Source organism: Peromyscus eremicus, chromosome 9 (genome assembly GCF_949786415.1).
Source record: "Peromyscus eremicus chromosome 9, PerEre_H2_v1, whole genome shotgun sequence".
Classification (NCBI taxonomy): domain Eukaryota; kingdom Metazoa; phylum Chordata; class Mammalia; order Rodentia; family Cricetidae; genus Peromyscus; species Peromyscus eremicus.
In genome coordinates this window covers 99,345,812-99,364,765 of record NC_081425.1, presented here as the reverse complement: position 1 = coordinate 99,364,765, position 18,954 = coordinate 99,345,812, and positions in this window count along the sequence as shown.

Genomic DNA, 18,954 nt, shown 5'->3' with positions numbered 1-18,954 from the left:
CCTTTCAATTCCAGATACTTAGACATCAAGGTAAAAACACAATCAGTAACAGCAAGAACAATATATATCCATGAGAACACAGCAACCCTACCACAGCAGGCCTTGACCAGTCCAACATAAATGAAGCACAAAGGAAATATCTTAAAATAGTCTTTATGCATATGATAGTGTTTCTTGAAGAAGAAATGCATAAATCTTTTAAAGAAATTCATGAAAACACAAACAAACAAACAAACTAAAACCCAGACAGGTCTAAATAGATGTTCAGTAGACTCTGAGATACCATATACACCATTCCAGATGACTATACCCAGAAAAACTTTCAATCACAATAGATAGAGAAAATAAGAGTCCATGATAAAACCAAATTTAAACAATATCTATCAATAAATCTAGTATCACAGAAGGTACTAGAAGGTAAATTCCATTCTACTTAAGAGGTTAACTACCTCCAGAAAACAGAGAAAATAAAGAAATCCAAACCAGCAAAGAAAAAAAGGGGAAACACACACACACACACACACACACACACACACACACCACCACCACCACCACCACCACCACCACCAACAACAACAACAATGACAGCCTAAGAGGAATCAACAACCACTGATTATTGGTATCTTTCAACATCAGCAACCTCAATATCTCAATAAAAAGAGACAGATGGGATGCAAAAATGGGATCCATTTTTCCGTTGTATCCAAGAAACACATCTCAACATCCAGGATAGACATCATTTCAGTCAGAAAGGATGGAAAAAGACATCCCAAGCTAATGAACCTAAGAAAAAACTGTTGTGGCTCTAATATCTGACAAAATAGACATCAAACGTAAACTAAACAGATGAGAAAGCAAAGGACACCAAGTAGCTGGAAAAGGAAAAATCCACCAAAAGAATATTGCAATTTCTAACATCTATACTCCAAGCATAAGGGCACCTAAGTTTGTAAAATAAATACTTCTATAGCTTAAATCACTTATTGACCCTTACACCATGATAGTGGGCAATTTCAGTACCCCACTCTCATTAATAGCTAGCTCATCTGCACAAAAACTAAAGAAGAAAATACTGGAGCTATCTGATGTTATAAAAAATGGATCTAATAGATATTTACAGAATATTTCAATAAAACACAAAAGAATATAGTTCCTCAGTACCTCGTGTAATATTCTCCAAAACTGATCACATATGAAGAAAAAAAAATGAGTCTCGACAGATATAACACAATTAAAATAACACTCTGAATCCTATCTGACCACCGTAGATTAAAGATGTATATTAATAACAACAGAAAACTAACAAACTCATAAAAACTGAACAATTTTGCACTGAAGAAAAAATGGGTCAAGAAAGAAATGCAGACTTTCTAGAACTGAATTACAATGAATACACAATATACTCAAATTTGTGCCAAACAATAAAGGAAATTCTAAGAGGCAAGTTCATAGCACCAAGTACCTACTACGTAAAAACAATTAATGGAGAGATCTAATAAAAGTAACTTAACAGTTCACAAGAAAACTGAAGAATAGGAAGAAGAAGAAGAATGAAGAAGGAGGGGGAAGAGAAAGAGGAGGAGGAGGAGAAGAAGAAGGAGGAGGAGAGATTTTTAAAAGAAAGAATTGAGAAAGAAATTGAAGGATATATCAGAAAATGTAAAGATTTCCCATGCTTGTAGGTCAGTAGGATTAGCACTGTAAAAATGCCCATCCTACCAAAATCAATCTACAGATTCAAGGCAATCACCACCATCCTTCCAATACAATTTTTCATAGATCTTGGAAGGACAATCTTTAGCTTCATATGAAATGATAAAAAACTCAAGATAGCTAAAATAATCCTGAATAATTAAAGAACGGCTAGAGGTCTCACTACTCCTGATTTCAAGTTGTATTACAAAGTTATAGTAATAAAACAAGATGGTATTGGCCCCCAAACAGACACATTGATGGAATCTAGTTGATGATCCTGAAATAAGTCCACAAATACCTGGATATCTGAATTTCTATAAAGAGGTCAAATATAAACACTGGGGGGGGGGGGAAAGACAGTGTCTTCAACAAATTGTGCTAGTCAAACTGAATGGCTGTGTGTAGAAGAATCAAAATAGATCTTATCACTTAACACATTGAAAAAACAAAAAATAACTTCAGATACATCAAAGTCTTCAACATAAGACCAGATACACTTAACTTGATGAAAGAGAAAGTGGGGGAATAACTTTGATATCATTGGCACAGGAAAAGACTTCTAAACAGAACATTATCACAGGCACTAAGATCAATAATCAATAAATGCAGACTCTATGAGACTGAGGAACTTTCACAAGGCAAAGGACATGGTCTTTTGAACAAAGTAGCAGCCTACATAATAGGAAAATATTTTCAACTATACATCCAATGGAGGGTTAAATTTCCAAAACATATAAAGAACTCAAAAACTAGATATTAAAAAATAAACCAATTAAAAACGGGATACATATCTAAACAGAGAATTTTCAATAGAGGAATCTCAAGTGGCTAAGAAACATCTTCATAAATGTTCAACATCCCTAGCCATTAGAAAAATGCAAATCAAAATTACTTTGAGATTTCATCTTACACTCATCAGAGTGGCTAAGATCATTAATGAAAGTGACAGCTTATGCTGGCAAGGATATAGAGTAAGAGGAATATTCATCCATTGCTAGTGTGAGGGCAAACTTGTATAGCCACTACAGAAATAAGTATGGCCATTCCTCAGAAAGGTGGGAATTGATCTACCTCATGATCCAGCTATACCATTCTTGGGCATATACCCAAAGTATGTTTCATCCTACCACAGAGATACTTGCTCAGCCATGTTCATTGCTGCTCTATTAGTAGCCAGAAATTGGAAACAACCTGAGTGTCCCTCAACAGAAGAATAAAGAAAATTTTGTACATTTACATGATGGAGTATTACTCAGGCATTTAAAAAACTGACATCATGAAATTTGAAGGTGAATGGATGAAATTAGAAAAAAATCATCCTAACTGAGCTATCCCAGGCTCAGAAAAACAAATGTGGCATGTATTCACTTATATGTGGATATTAGTTGAGAGGGCAATTACAACCAAGCAGCCTGCAATCCATAGAACCACAGAGGGTAAGTATAGAGGAAGAGACACGAGGGAACAGATAAATCTCATTAGGAAAGGGAAATACAACACATAAGCTGTGAATAGATTAAGCTAGCCCTGGAATGGGAGAATCAAGTGGAGAGGTGAGGGGACTGTGGAAGAAAATACAAGGAGAGACAGACAAACTTAAGGGGTATTTGGAGGGTAAAATGGAAACTTAGTAACATATATACGTATATGAAAGCAATATAATAAAATTGCCAAATAATGGGAGAAACGGTTCCAACTGATCATCTCTTGCCACTCAATAAAGATTCCAGATCTGGGAATGGGTTACACTATTGTAGCCCACGGAGAACAGCTTCAAGGCTACAAAGGGTTCAAGGGAAAGGTCCACAACATAGGAAAACTTAATTTAGGACTTTTCTATCTGATGGATATTTTCTAGGAATAGAATAAATTCACACAGAAACTCTTCGGGTTGTGCTGTTTTATTCTTCTTCCTTTCAGCTTCAACCTTCCATAGCTTATATACATACATAATAACAAACTTTTGCAACAAAAAAGGCTACAAGGCTATTTCTCAGGGTCACTAAGCATTCCTTTGTAAATACAAGATATACATAGCATAAACTTGTCAGCTTTGATTGGTGGCCAGCAGTAGCTGCTGTTGCAAAAGTTCTGTTTGTATCATATCTCTTAAAGGGACAGCTACCGGGATTACAAAGGGGAAGAGCTAAACCATTGGGAAATCTAAGGAAGAAGTGAAGAAATGGTGTACTATTCTACATTTGTTAGTGTAATTAACATTAGAGGCTAATATTTCATAGAAGACACAAAAGAAGCACCTGTTTCTCCCAGCCCAGGGTAGCATTGCCATGGCTGGAATCCATTTGCCAGAGCCAATGGGCGGGGCCAACCTATCTATGAGTAACCATGGCAACCTGTGTAAAACAAAGGGGAAAGGAACAGCTCTGATTCGCATCAGCCCTTTCACCAAAAGGCTAGCTGGCATAGAAAAATGTCTCAGATGTAAATTCTTACACCATTTATTTCTATGATTTAAAAGTTTTAAGAGTATTTAGGCAGCAAAATAAATAGCCATCAACTAGAGGATGGTTGAAGTGTTATTTCTACACAAAGAATATTATGCACGGTTAAACAAAATAAAAATATATCATGGTAGAAGGAGAAATAATTGCTACTTTATATCAGGTTCTCATTCATACCTATGTAGATGAATTGCTAAATGGTCTTATTAATAAAAAAAAAAATCAGAGCCAGAAATTGAGGTTAAAGCCTGAGAGAGATCAGAGGAATAGGAAAAGCCATAGCTAACCTCACCTTACCAACTTCTTAGCTTCCAAAGTGACCTACTATTGTATACTCATGCCTATATGCCTTTCTGTTCTGTTCTCTGATTCACTTTCTCTGTCCAGCTACATCACTTCCTCTTCCTGCCCAGCTTTGTCACTTCCTGTCTATCTGTACAGACCTCCAGACCTCTATGGTTGGTGCTTGGATTAAAGGCATTTGTCACCATACCTGGCTCTGTTCTCTGTGGCTGTGAACTCACAGAGATCCAGACAGATAGATCCCTGCCTCCCAAGTGATAGGATTAAAGTGTGCTACCATTGCCTGACTTCTATATAATGGTTGGCTTTTTCCTCTGATCCTCAGGTAAATTTTATTGGGAGACACAGTACATTGGGGCACAAAATATATCACCACATTTTCTTTTTTTTGTCTAATAAAAAATAAAATAGTTATAACTAATATAAGAAAAACTATATAGAATAAGTACAATAACTATATACAATATATACAAGCAATAAATACATCAACAATATTTAGTCCATTTGCATTTGACAAATTCAGGGAAAATATTCCATTATCTATCCTATTCTTGTGAATCTAAAAGGTATTTAATTCACTTTCTATCCTATCTTGTATTACTAACAGAAAACTATCTTATGATGTCTTTCAAATTTAAACACTTAACACCTCTTAGTGAGTTTCTTTCTGAATTTCTTAACAAGGAAAATTGTAACTATAACTATCTAATATTCAACTCCCCAAAGACCTGAGAAGGAAATAATATTACCTAGTAAAACAGGAAGTGCAAACAAACTACTTCCAAAAATTATGAGTTATGACAGAAACAGCCAGCTTCCTGTACAGTCACCTGAGGCTTCTGTGCAATGTTGGGGCATCATCTTCAGCCTACAGGCTTAGCAAATCTGACAGACTCATTTGTGAAGCAGGACGTATGCAAGGTCTACAGCTCAACCCCACATTCAATGTGAGTATTCCATGTACCAGATAAACTTGAGTTCTACCAATGTCATGTCATGATTCAGGATTTTATATTCTGGAAGTGCTGGTATTTTTGAAATTTGGCTTCCCATTTTTCTCAGCTTGTGGGTGGCTTCATCTCCTTTATTAAATGTCATTCTACTATTGAGAGGCCAGAGTCCGTCAGTCTAGTTACTCCTCCAAGAATAACTATTTCAGCTATTGTTCTACTGCACACCAGGAGCCATCAGCCCATTGCCTGCTCAGCTGCCTTCGAAGGAAGGGGCACTGTACCTTTTCTGGATTGCAAAGACACTTCAGCGATGGTGCCACACTCTCCTGGCCCCATAGGATGTCTGTTGCCAAAGCTGCAACCACACTTGTCTTGGCAAGGATTGATAGTCCTTCTTTTTTTGGTGTGTGTGTGTGTGTGTGTGTGTGTGTGTGTGTGTGTGTGTGTGTCTTGCTTGTCCATGTTGGATAGCATACTGTCAGCAGTCAGTGCAAGGGCATTTTCTTGCCCAGTGGCTAACTTTTGCCACAGTAGAAGTTTACTCCATGTGGAGGTTCTTCAATGCCTATATCTTCTATGAAGTAGATTGGTGCTGCCAGGAGCAGACATGTTTCATAGTCATAAAAAAAAAAGAAAAAAATCTTTTATTAAAACATCTTAAATGCCATATTCTGTAGATCTCTGAAGGGTTTGAAAATGACCTGTCTATCTAAAATATCTCTGCTTGACCTTGAAAAATACCTAATATGACTACATGTAAGAGTCTATTCGATTGTAATGTTTAACTACTAACTTATATTTCTTTGTATCCTAATAGTTAGCAATAATAACTTTCAAGGATTAACAAATTGCATCATATTATTAAATGAACTGTGTAGGTACAATATCTTGAACAAGATTAGAAATATATGTACAGTATTTTCTAACAAATTCAATCTCAAATTTTTACCAAGTGAGTTCCAGGAAAGGTGTAAAGCTACACAGAGAAACCCTGTCTTGAAATATATATATTTTATATATTTTATATATAATTTGTATACTATACACAAAAACCCAATCCAATGTAAAATATTTAAAACTAGTGGTTGCTTCCTAAAAGTAGATTCAATAATCTACCTTTTTATCTGTACCATATCTATTTACTCTCTTTTTTCTTTTCAGAGTAAATTCAATAATCTATCCTTTATTGTATCATTTCTATATCTCCTTTTTCAGAGTAGATTCAATAATCCACATATCTATATCTTCTTTTTTCTTTTCTTTTTTTCAAACAAGAACCTTAAATCTAATCTCCTTTGTTTAGTCTTTTTCCTGACTATTAACAATAACAACTTGTAACCAACCATCCTAGACAATGACAATTATCCAAAACCCATTGAAAGACCAAAAACCACTTACCCCACCTCTTGGGAATATGGGTGTCATGTTCTTAAAATTGCTTCCTGCTATTTGTGGGTGAAGGCATCTTTAGGGGATCTTGAAAAGAAAAAAAATATTGGGTTAATTGTCAAGTCCTGGAAGAGGTAGCTGTATCATTTGTTATCCAGTCTCTGCATAATTTGAAAGTGCAGGGCTTGTCTCAAGTCCTTGTTCAAATAGTCTGTAAGGCTGGATCATCTCAGCTAACCATCTCGAAATTGTCTTGAGCAGTTTGTAGTCTGAATTAAGGATGTGCAATTGACACCTGCTGGGAGGAGAAAAATCTGTTTTCCACAAATTAATGTTACTAGATGTATTAACCACACTCCAGAGAAGACCTCATGTTCTCATAGGTAGACAACACAAAATTGATTTTGTGCTTTTTTGGTGCATGTTTTGTTTGGGTCTTTTGTCTTACTGGGTTTTTTTGTATGATGGTTTCTTTTGTTATTTTTATTTTTGGTGGAGACAGGGAGGAAGAGGGTGAAAGTAAGAGAGGGAAAGAGATAACAAAAAATTGGGTGGAGTAAGGAGCTGGGGAGTTCTGAGGAAGAGAAACAATATGATCAAATATAAGCATATGAAAAAATTAGGGGAAAACAAGAATCTCAGTATTGGATAGCATTTGAGATGATACAGGTAGGCTGTAAGTGCATATGTCCTTATAAGAGCAGTGATCAAGATTTGACACTCATTACAAGGGAAGGTAATGGCAGCAGTAAAATGGAGATTTTAATCACAAGATCACAATCAAGGAATGCAAGGAGACAGCAGAATCTTGTTGGCACAAGGAACTGATTTTCTCCGAGAGATTTTGAGAGAGCAGGAAGGATTCTTACATCTTGACTCTAGCCCCATTGTTATGGTGTTGAAAACCAGGAGGTAACACTGAGCTGTTTCAAGATAAAAATTTATTTACCAACAAGCCAAACTTTCTGTCTCTTATAGTAGGAGACTGAAGCATCGCAGATTAAAGGGAGAGTAGCCTCTTTATAGCAGGTGAGCAAATGACTACAAAAGTGGACTTTTGCCGTTATTTTATGATTATGGGAAAGGTACGTGTTATGATTTTATGGTCAGATAGTTATCAGAACATACCATGAAACATTTTATGGTCAGTAAATTCTCAGAATATATCATGAAACAATGGAAACAATTTATGATGTGTAAATCACAAGGTTACAGAGGAAGAATGAATAACAAAAACAAGTTGGCCTTCAGATTCAGATATGATCAAAGACTAACATTACGTTAAACTAGGAAAAGGTAGAAAAATGGAGTCAACTGGCCTTTATTATCTTGATACCACCAACTTCAGGCTTCTGCTTCTGTAACTAGAGAGAATGCATGGCTATAGATTTTATGTTGCTATCATTTGTTGCAGCAGCCCTAGGAAGCAGAGAGTCTTTGTTAGTTGATGTGGTGATATTCTATTGGTATGTCAAAGTGAGATAAGTAGGATATAAATTAATGAGGTAGAAAGGAAGAGAAAGGAATATCAAAGGAAGACTGGAGCAAATGCTGAGTGTCTAACAACAACTATGACATAATCCCCTTCAATTTTACAGGTACATGTGTACTTCATGAGGTGTATAAACATATTACCTGCAAAATAGTAGCATTATTCATCTTAAAGCAGCAGGATAGCTGATGTGTTCTAATTTCTTCCTTTTACAGTATATTGCAACAATCATTACTTGAATAATTGTAACAATATGTTAACAAGAAGAGTATGGGTGGGGCTGGAGTAGTGACTTGGTGATTACTAGTACTGGCCACTTTTGCAGAGAACGGACCTGAGCTTGATTCCCAGCACCTACGTGGCCACTAACAACCAGCAAGTTCGTCTCTGAGGATCTGATACCTTTTTCTTACCTCCACAGGTACCAGGTACATGGTGCTCAGATATATGTGCAGCCAATATAACATACACATAAAACAAACTTTTTAAAAAAGAATGGTGTGGCAGTTGTCTTTTCCAAGAATAACTCCAGAAAGCTTCTCATCCACATAACTTTTCTTATAACTTTGAAATATTTGCATTCTTTTTTCTCCATTTTCTTTGTTGTTTAATAGTTTCATGAATTTATATATTGAATTTTAGTCATTCCAACCCCTATTCTCCTCTCTTACCACCCCCCTCCACTTCCCATTGGAACACTTCTTCTCAATGAGTTCTTCCCCTACTTCCATATCTTCATTTTGTGTATGGCTCACAATGTCTGGTTAGTTACTTGTCCAAACATGAATGAGAAGTTATTCAATGGAAGGATAGCTTATCTGCAGACACTAAAAGAAGTGATACTCCTTCCCCAGTAAGCATCTGTTGTTGATAGGCTCTCTGCACATGGAGTCTCATAGACCCCTCCCTCAGCCATTGTAAAATGTTGATGGGCCTAATCTGCTGTGACTTTATGAGTAAAACTACTAGGTCAGGCCCAGGAGATGTCTCTTTGCTGTACATCTCCCCATCCTTGGCTCTTACACCCACACAACCTCTTCTGAGATATTCCCTGAGTCTTGGAGAAGATGTTCTAGTATAGGGCCCTGGCCCTCTCATCTTGAGTAAGCTGTTGCCTGCTTGCTGACCTTGACTAGATGTCCTCCTTATGCTGATTCCCTGGCGGTTTCCTTCTTCCTGAACGCTCACTGGAGGTTCTTTGTTTGTGTATCCTGCATTTGGTGTAAACAGTTTAGATGCAAGAATGTAGCGAACTTCTGCCCTCTGGGGTTCCTCCATTGTGCTGTAAGCCTGTATTTAAGGTTTCCTCCCTCCTTCAATAAATGACATTCAGCATTCTACTGGGGCGAATGACCCGCTGTTACTTGTCTCTATTTTTTAATCCACAGCCCCTCGCTTGGACATGGTGAACGGGTGGTGGTAGCAGTGTCACCGCAATATTCTAGCTGTTCCAGTTGGGGCCTAGCATTCCACCATTCTTGGCACTTTGCCAGTTGTGAATTTCTGCATTGACCACCCACCACATGAGGTGGTAAGATGCTTCTCTGAAGTAGAATACTGCTACTTTGGGATTTGTATTCACTATGGTGGTTGTTTTTACATTTTTTGAGACAGGGTTTGAGCATTATAAGGCCATAATTGGCCCAGAACTCAATTTGTAGCCAGGCTGGTCTCAAGCTTGTCTCCTCCAAAATACAAGGATAACAAGTATTCCTCACCACACTACCAGCAGACTGTTCTTAACTGTGTGGTGGTATACTCCCCAGTGTATAGGTGGTATCTGTGCTCCCTATTTTTAAATGTGAGAGGGCCTGGAACTAAATCAGAAACAAAGTTAGAACATAAAAGCCCGTTTTTCCTGGCTCTATCTCTGAGCATATGCCTTGGAATCCTGAGTTAATGGTCAGCTCCCTTAAAGCTGCTGTGCTGGAGATATAACAAGGAATCCATAGAAAGATGAAAGGAGATCCCCTCAGATCATTCTTTATCCAATCCTGTAGAGAAAAAGTAAAATAACTATGATTGTTAATATTGATTATCAACTAGACAGAATCTAAAATCAGCAAATGGACAAGTCTTTGCATATGCTTGTTTAGGATTATCATGATTATGTTGGTTGAAGTGGGAAGGCCTGCCATAAATGTGGGCAGGACTATTCTCTAGGTCAGAATCCCTGAATGTATAAAAAGGGGGAAGTAAATGAATACAGCATCCTTTTCTCTCTGCTTTTTGCCTGTGAACTGATATGATTAGCTGCTTCATGTACCTATGGACATATCCTCCTGCCATGATGGAACATCTCTCCACTGTGAACTACATGAATCCCTTCCTTCCTTAGATTGCTCTTGTCTGGCCTTTCATCACGGCAGCAACTAGAGTAAGTAGAACCATATCTCTCTACAAAAAAAGTTCTGATTTGTAGCAGATGCTGATTTCTAAATTAAACATTTCATGCATGGTCAATGCTAGAATATCAACGATTAAATTTAACTCACCTGATTCTTGAATATTTAACAGTTGGATTTCAGGAGTTGGCTGAAGTTGGTCCCAGCAAGCCAGTCACTCTCCTACTCATTGACTTCCTCACTATAATACCAGAGTTAGGAGTGAAGTGAGATGAACTGAGTCCTAGCCAAGGTTAGGCAATAGCCTCATGAGTGAATTGCCTGACTGAGTCACCAGTCAGTTCCTGACTCACAGACAGTGTGAGACTGTGAGCAACTGATTTTTTTACAATGAGGCAAGAAACATAGACCTTCCACAAATGGTGCTGAAGAAACTGAATGTCCATATGTAGAAGAATAAAATAAAGTCTGCATCTCTCACCCTGAGGTATGTTCTTTTTACTTTTCCCATGTGTGTGTTTGTGGTGTACATGTGCATGCATGTTTGAATATGTGTGGACACCCATGTGAAGGTGCATTTGCACATGTGCTAGTATGGGCAGAGACCTGAGGTTAATGTCAGAAATAACCCTCCAAGATTTTTCCACCTAACTAGTTAAGACAGGGTATTTCAATCAAACACAGGTATCAAAAATATAGATGGTCATGATAGCCAGCTTGATTTTTGGAACCCTTACTGTCTGCCAATGCCCACTTGGTATTTATGTGAGTTCTGGGTATATAAACTTACTGGAGTTTACTTGCATATCAGGCATTTCAGCTCCTGAGCTGTCTTTCTAGGCCAGGAATAATAAATAAGAAGTGTCAATATACACAAGAGAGTTTAGGGGAGTTTCTCTAATGGCTGCAGTATCTGAATCATCTTCCAGGTAAAAGTTGACTGTAGTCAGACCCACCAGCAAGAAGCTTGGGTAACTATTAATCATGTGTATTGCTTCCAGATGGGGGCCATTTTCCTCAGCCTGCCTCCTAATGGCCTAGAGTGGATATTTTACTTAAACAGACATACTGCTTAGTCTCTGTGTGTCCATGTAGAAGTTACCAATTCTCCTGATGGTGAAAATTTCATGTCTAAAATATCTGCACACATGAAACCTTAATTGAAATACATTTTACCCTAGACAAAGTGGCAGTTATCAAGAAATCTAACAACAAATGATTATGAGGATAGGGAGAAAAGCCAGCATGGCACTATGAAAGTCGGTATGGTGCTTCTTCAACAAATAAAATACCTGAGAGAATCTAAGTCAAAACATAGATACCCACACAATCATGTTTGTTGCAGCACTGTTCATTACAGCCAAGTTATGTGGACCTAAGGTACGTTCCCATAAACAAATGGGAAAGATAGTATAGTGCATACAAAAAATGAAGTCTTAGTCAGATACCAAAAAAATAAAATCATGATATTTGCAGAAAGATGAATGGAACTAGAGAGCAACATGTTAAGGATAAGCCAGGCCCTGAAGGACAAACACTGCATGATTTCTCTCAGATGCAGAATATACAGCTTAAAAACAAATAAAGAAATGAAAGGAGTTGGAGGACTGTGTGGTAAGAGGTTGGGGTGGCTGGAGAAGAAAGGAAAGGACAGCAGATGGATAAAGGGGGAATAAGATTAAAGTACATGCTGCACATAGGTAACAATATCATAATGATGCTCCCTCCCCCATTTTTATACAATGAACACTTCCCAATGTAAAAAAATAAATAAATAAAACATTGGCATGCCCACAGTGCTTTGTTAACATCCTGACATTCTTACATTTCAAAACATGGTGCTGACTCCATGAAGCTGTCTTCAGTCATTCCCATAAAGTATAGCTAATATTCTCAACTTACATGGGCTCAGGATGTTTCCCACTAGGAAATGGCTGACTCTGCTGCTCTTGAAAATCTGTAAACCTCTTTTCTGTGCCTTCACTATTATGTGATCATAGGGAAGAAACAGATAAAGACTCCTAGGTTTAACTCCTGCCTCGTCCTTATGAATGGTGCGTCTATATACAACTTATTAATCTTTGATGTGGTTTTATAGAGGGCATATGGTTATTATTATGCAAAATAGAGTTAAATGAAGTCATATGAACTAAATCCTTCTCATAAGTATCAACCACTACTGGGTCCCAAGGAACGTTGGTCCTTAGTTTTCAGTGCAATTACAAAGCTGTGAAATTGAAATATCTGAGCAACTTCAGAAGCGAGAGTAGGAGGCAGTAATTTCCATCTCTTCCAGCAAAGAAATACACACCTGGGCAATCAGCCATCATAAAACTGTGGAAACAGCACATCAAGGTTACTTGTCCAGAAATATCCACCCACCTCACCCACCCACAAGGCCTGCCCTAGGGTTGCAAAGACTTTTTACCATCTGCCACTTCCATGGATTATGACATTTGAAGGTGCCAGCCAGAAGGCAAATTTCTAGCCAGGGAGGTACAATCCATGAACTCATTTATACTAATTAACCCTTTAGCTCCAATTAACAGAGTAGATTGGCTGTCTCCACAGCCAGGCCCATCCATCTAGCCAGCAGTGATTATGGGTTCAGTATCTACTTGGCTCCTTGTTGCTAATGCCATTTTGAGGCTGGTAGCCATGGGATGCACTTCTGGGGAGAATGGATTTAGTTATGGTCAAGAAAATCAAGAAGGTTCTGAGCATAGAATGATATAAAGGGAAGGGGAGCAGTGAAGAAGGAAAGGCATCTATCTCTGTAAAGGTTTAGTTGAGGGGGGTGGTCTGAACTTGGCAGTACTCTTAACAAAGCTCTGCTCCAAAATTCTCTCTAAAGTGCTCCCTGTATGTGTTTATAGGTTGCCAAATTTAAATTACTTTCCTCTCAAAATCTGAACTCCTGGAGTATGAGGATTATCCACACAAGGTAACATGTGATTAAGTTGTCATGCTTCTGGAAGATATGGAGAGTAGGGAACCAATTAGGCGTTACACCAGTAATGGCATGTTACATCAACGAAAGGGCTCTATTTAATAGATAATGTGCTGGGGCAAATGGACAGGCCTAATGCCCTTGCTATCTGTGGGGCCTTTACAGCTTTATATGAGCATGCAGTATGAAGAAAACACACCTAAAACTGTGTCCTATAGTGCAGCCTCTGTGTAACACTGCAATATGGCTTTTGTTTACAGCTTTTAGATTCAACAATTTTGTGGGATATTTAGAATCCCTGTTACTGAGAGAACAAGTGAGACTCAGGAAACTTACAGGAACCCCTAAATATCACCTAGCTAACATGCTGCTGAAGAGAGATACTGGTCCCAGCTTCCCCTCTCCCATGGTCAGAGTATTTTAACATTCTATCATGGGAATGAAAAACACGTGAAGTGGTTAATTCACATGTGACCTACCTCATCCATGCTTCTGCTGTTGCCATTCACCAGGAAAGCCAGTCCTGTCCACATCTGATGCCTTGCTCTGATTTCTTTTGGAAGGCATAAAGAATGACGTTAGTACCAACTGCTTAGAGCAGCTGCAGAAAATCATTAACCAAATTGCTCATTACACCTTTATAGACACCAAGCAAGTCTGTCTGCTAAACACAGATATAAATATAATGGGTAATAATGGTGATGGAACATGATGGAAATGAGCAGGGCTGAAAGGGGTGGAAAATGGCTTCAAGAGGAGATGTTCTCTGTTGCTCTTTGCTTTGCCTACACAAAGGGATCAATTTAGAATACATATTTTATAAACAAGTGTATCCCTCCACACCTCAATCAGAGGCAAAGCTCTTTTCTGAGACTGCATTATTGTAAATGAAAAGTGGAGATCTTACTTGGCACAAAAGAATATATTAAAGGTCAGATTTTTCAGAAGCATTTAGAAAAATGGAAAGTATCTGCAGTTTTGTAACTGAGTGAAAAGTTGTCTGCAATGTACAGGGCAGATATGGGTGAGTATGAGGGCTGGACAGCACTGCCTTTCCATACAAAGACGCTGAATGAAAGATTTGCTGCCACTGAGTAGGCGATATGGATGGGGTTAGCTTTCCTTCTCCTGAGCTGCTCTGAGTGGCACTTTCAATTGCTCTGCCAAACTCCTCGGCCTTGCTCTTTTTAAAATAGAACCAGAGAAAAACTGGAGAGATTTGGGGCAGACATCCATGCCCTGCAGCATTGTGGCACTACTGCAAATGTTAATATTTTTAATGTCAATGTGAAGGCTCATGTTTGAAATTCAGTGGGGAACTAAAATTAATGTAAGTCTGGTTAGGAGTGTCAAATGAGGGTGTGTAGCATCCAAGAGACACACAGCATGGAAATGATAGCAGCAGAGCAGAGAAAGCTCGTGTTGTGCTGAAAATCAAGGAAAGGTTTGAGAGACAGACATAAATGCAAATATTTGAAGCTCTTTGTGAATATATATATCTAAAAAAGATATTGTGGAGAAAAATAGATATGTTTCTTGTAGAGAAAATCATCTAGAAAATAAGGAAAAATTCATGTGAAGACATGGCATGACAGTGAGCACGTGGCTCTGTGAAGAGAATATTTTGGCATGATTGGAGTTGAGCATGATCCAAATTATCCACCCTTCCATTTGTTCACATGCCTTCACATATAACTGTTGTGGGATGTTCTGTATGCTATGAATATGTGTCGCTCGGATTGGTTGATAAGTAAAATGCTGATTGGCCAGTAGCCAGGCAGGAAACATAGGTGGGATAAGCAGAGAGGAGAATTCTGGGTGGAGGAAGGCTGAGTCAGGAGATGCCAGCCCACCATCCAGGGAGTAGAATGTAATGGCACACAGGTAAAGCCACAGAACACGTGGTGACATATAGATTTACAAAAATGGGATGACTTTAAATGTAAGAGCTAGTCAGTGGTAGGCCTGAGCTAATGGCTGAGCAGTTTTAATTAATATAAGCCTCTGTGTGTTTACTTGGGTCCAAGCGGCTCCAGGACTTGCGGATTAGAGAGATTTTTCCTGGCTGTGGGCCAGGCCAGGACACAGGAAAACTTTCAGCTACATGTAACTTTGCTTCTCTTCCCAGCAGGAAATGAAGACCCCCACACACACCCACACATACACACTTCTTATAGGCTGCCTTAGTGGCTTATTTTAACTGCAGGTTAAAAGAAGCCCAACTTCCAAGAGCCCTTGAAGACTCACAGTCTTCCTCAGAGTCCTCATGCTAACAAAAGAAGAACCTAAGGTTCCTGCTGACAGCCTTGTTCAAGCCAAATTGTTCAGCCAAGGCTTTCCCTAAGACCAGCCATGCCCAGCCAACTGACTGCCAACACAGATAAAGGGCCTATTAACCCAGCCTGGATGAGTAAGTAGATCTACGTGGATCTACCACAGACATTGAGAAATACCAGTATGTGCAGTCCTGAGGCACAAAGTTTGGAATGGTCTCCTTCACAGTGATAACTAACTGTAATAGTTCCTCTCCATAAAATACTAATCCACCTGAAGTTCTAAGGAAAGCTATCCCTCTTGAGTACAGGCATTTTCATTAAAACAGATACTTAATGTAACAATTCTGTAGTATTTCTTATGGCCACAGATGGCTGTAACCAGAAATGACCACTCAAGCGATTCCATTATCTATCTGACATTACCTCATGTTCATTTTCCTGCAGTTAGTCAGTTTTCTTTCCTCTGTGGTAGAAAGCTCCAATCTCATTTTAAAAGGAGGTTTTCTGCTGGAAATCCAGCTGAGGCCTGAACAGGATTTAATCTGAAACAAGGTTTCATTTGGCATTTAAAAGCTATAATTTGACATAATTAGCCATTCTTGTCAGTACTGAACACCATCTAAACCATGATCTTGTGTAATGGGGAAAACTGAATTTATATGGATTTTCAGTGTTCTAAGTAGCTTTTCTCTGAGCTCAGAATGTTAATGGAGAAATAAAAATCTTAACTTGGAAATCAGAGTTTATTTTGCTGTTTTAGCTGTGAACATTGATTTTTCTCTTGCTTTCTCAAACTTCTTAACCAGTCTTCCTTTCTTCCTTTCTTTCTTTCACTTTCTTCATTTTTTTAGATATATTTAAAACACCTATATACTAATGACTAAATGAATAAAACCTTGTCTACACATTCATTGTTTCTCTCTTCTTTCCTTCCTCTTTGAAATCCAGAACATACTTTTGATACAAAAAACAAACTAGTTTTTTAAATTTAATAGCATAAGGAATATTGTCTTGTTTTTATCACTTGTATAAGAAAGTGGTGCAGATCATGTTTCATAATTTAAATTTTTAAAAATCCTATTTATCAAATTATAATCTAGTCTCATCTATTTCATATCAACCTGTAGTTGGATATTTTCTCTGGTCCCATCTAGCCCTATGGTCCCACAGCTCGCTTGTAAAATAATCATTCAGAAGCTTATATTAATTACAACTGCTCAGCCATTAGCTCAGGCTTATTACTGACTAGCTCTTAGAATATAAATTAACCCATAATTCTTACTTATGTTTAGCCATGTGGCTTGGTACCTTTTCTCAGTTCTGCCTTGTCATCTTGCTTCCTCTGTGTCTGACTAGTGACTCCTGACTCTGCCCTTCATCTTCCTGTCCCTCTCCTGGATTTCCTGCCTGGCTATAACTTGATTATCCATAGCATGGAGCATCTTTATTAACCATTCATAGCAACACATATTCACAGCATACAGAAAGACATGCCACAGCACCAGACATGTATTGTTTGCCTTTAGGGGCTCAGAAATCCCCTTAAATAAAATTAAATTGAGGAACATAAAACTACTTTTTAAAAAATTTTTAGATCAATGCAACATCAGTAAGTTTTATTCTCATGCTCACTAGTTTTACATCAAAATTACACACTCAGTTGCGTAGCACCTGAAATATTAAAATATGGATATGTTTTCACCTTAGTAGACTAGTAGTCTCCCAGACACAAGGCTTGCAGGTCAGGCTCATCTTTGGTATCTACCTTCCAGCTACACAAGCAAATATCAAGCGACCATGTCCAGTAAATTTTGCCCCCATGTACTTCCGTTTGCTTTTCTTTCTTCTTTGTCTTCAAGTCTGCTCCACTGAGGACAATGATCATTTCGTAGAGGCATTTGCCTTCTGCAGCAGTCACGTGAAAGGCAGATGCGTTATGCAGGACACAGATTCTGATTTCTCTTTCCAGATAAGGATGTGACCTCATTGTCAACTAAGTGTGGCCATGGGAAATGGAAACTGCATCAAGCAGTGTGAACATCATCCTCAGAACCCATGAGTTACAAGCAGGTGGTTTCAGAACCATGGACAGTGTGACCAGGAGGGATGGGGTATACTTACTCTGTGCTTTGGCAGGTCTTCTTCCCTCCCTTCTCCACGACTTCCTGCTGAATGTGTCTGAAATGCGTCCACTGAGATCATAAGAGTAGGTTCTTCGCAAGACAGAGTGCAAGCCTCGTCATTTGAGAATAACGGGCTAGCTGCAGCTGCATGGGAGGATCACTCTGGGTACAGGCTTGTCTTGTTCTCTCACACCTGCCCCAGAAGCCCAGCCTTTGGGAGCAAGAAACCACAGATATCAAATGGATATTTTTTGGGTGGATTATATATGTTTTTAAACCAAAGAGCTTCACTTCATCTAGTTTTTCTTTGTGTCACCATTTTGCCTCAACTAATTTTTGTAGCCCCACCTAAATGATCTGTGGCCTTGCTGATTAGAAAAACAACCTGTAGTCCTACAGCCCATATTTCATATTAGTACATACTAATTGTGCAAACAAATGGATTTCAATAACACATTTTCACATATGAATATAATACACTTATATCATTGTTGCTTTCTCTGTTATAATTTTTTATTTCCAATCCAATTCTACTTACCCTGTTCCTTTCCGCCTTTCTTTTCCCTCATGTTCTTCACACTAAATTTACAGGGAAAAGAAAATAAGAGAAAATACATTTCGTATTTGTCTTTGTGAGTTTGGTTTATCATGGTGACATAATTATGTTCTTTGTAGATAGATAATGCTCCAGTATGTGTGTGTGTGTGTGTGTGTGTGTGTGTGTGTGTGTGTGTGATGTTTTCTTCATTACATCTGCGTCAATGATTAATTATATAACTTTATTTTCTTTATCACAACTGTGGTAATAATTAATTACATAACTTTACTGTTGTGAAGACTGAAAGCCACGGATGTGCAAGTATCTATGATGTGGTCATTTTCACTTGTTGGAGTAGAAAGCAGGAGTGGTTTAGCCTGATCGTATGAAAGTTCTATTTTAAAGTTTCCAAAGAAACTTTATACTAT